Here is a 1,603-nt window from a genome sequence, read left to right on the forward strand (position 1 = left end):
ATTTGTAAAAATTTATTTTAAATTATTTAATTAAAATATAAAATATTTATTATTTTAACTTTTTTTTTAAAGAAAGAGCTCAACACAATAAGGTGAAGCAACTAAACAAAATAAATAAACAAATGCTAATCAAACAAAGAGACATCTCTTCATAGTCATATCTAATAATACCGTCAACAATTAAAAGATCAAACTCAGTCCACTCTTGTAACTCCTAATTGATTTGTTGAAAAAAATTGCAACACCTGAGATATCCCCTAGCCCCCACCAGTCCTCTTTTACCATTTTGAGAAACCCACATGAGTGATCCAATAATTTAAACTCCGAAACAGCCTCAGACTCCCTAACAATCTACTATTTTTCACAATCAAAGGACAATGGTCAGATAAACCTCTTTACCCGCTTTTCAGCATCGTCTCAGAAAACTCTTCAATCCATCCCACACTAATTAATACCCGATCAAAGCGATTGCACAATTGACCCCGGAACTACGTATATTTTCGATCATTCAGCTCTAGAACCACCAGCTCCATATCTTGTATCCATGTTTTAAAAACTAATGCTGATCCTGTAAACATACTAGCTCATTTCTTTTCTTCCACTTGCACAACCTCATTAAAGTCACCCATGTAGCAAATAGGGACTTGACACAAACCATAGATAAAACTCAACCAGCAGAACGCAAAATTAAAATTCTTGTTCGTCAACACCCCTTCCACACACAACCATCTCTCCCCTTTACAGCAGTTACGCAAGTCAAATATTAGTACGTCCCACCACAAAAAAAAAGACCTCTAAAAGCACCGTCCGGAACTCACAAGAACCCAACCCACTGCATCATTTTCCAAAATTACACTGCATCAACTTTGTATCCACCTGCTTTTTCGTTTCTATTAATCCTAACATGTTCAAACTATATTTTGTCTTAAATTTTTCATCATACCCAAGCTTCCAACACCCCCTAAGGCCTCACATTCAAAAACTAAAATCATTTAAAAACTGTATTATACACCTTATTCCGATTTTTAGGACGACTCCTTGCTTTTCCTTTTTGTTTTGCTTGCTTCCTTTTCTGTTCAATAAGTTCATTCTGAGTTTGAAGAGCAGCCATAATATCATCTTCTTCATCATAAGGAACAACTCCTGATTCTATCGCCAAATCCCAAGCTATTCTATTTTTCTCCAAGTCTGCAACCCAACTACCACCTTGCTCTACCTGGTATGGCTCACTGTCAACGTCATTATCTGATCATCCTGACCTCTCCAAGTCCCTTAGAGCCCCTTCCTCTTGGACACAAATTTCCTCTAACAAAATAGTTTCACCCCTTGAATCTAATTCCTCCGCTTCACCATCCCTCATCGAGCTAGCTCCAGTATTCCATTTGTCAGTCGCATTCACCCTATTTGCTCTGGCACATGATCTATTTAACCCCCCAGCTCATTCCTAGCTACTGTTTTCCTTACCTCTCCTGCGCTTACAGCGTCACCCTCTGCACCAGCCTCATATCTCTTCTTTGTCAGTTTCTCATCAGAATATGCCATTAACCCAATACCATTTACTTTGTTGGCTAAGCAGTTTTCTGCCAGACTCGCCTTTTGCCCT

Source organism: Arachis ipaensis, chromosome B10, assembly GCF_000816755.2.
Source record: "Arachis ipaensis cultivar K30076 chromosome B10, Araip1.1, whole genome shotgun sequence".
Classification (NCBI taxonomy): domain Eukaryota; kingdom Viridiplantae; phylum Streptophyta; class Magnoliopsida; order Fabales; family Fabaceae; genus Arachis; species Arachis ipaensis.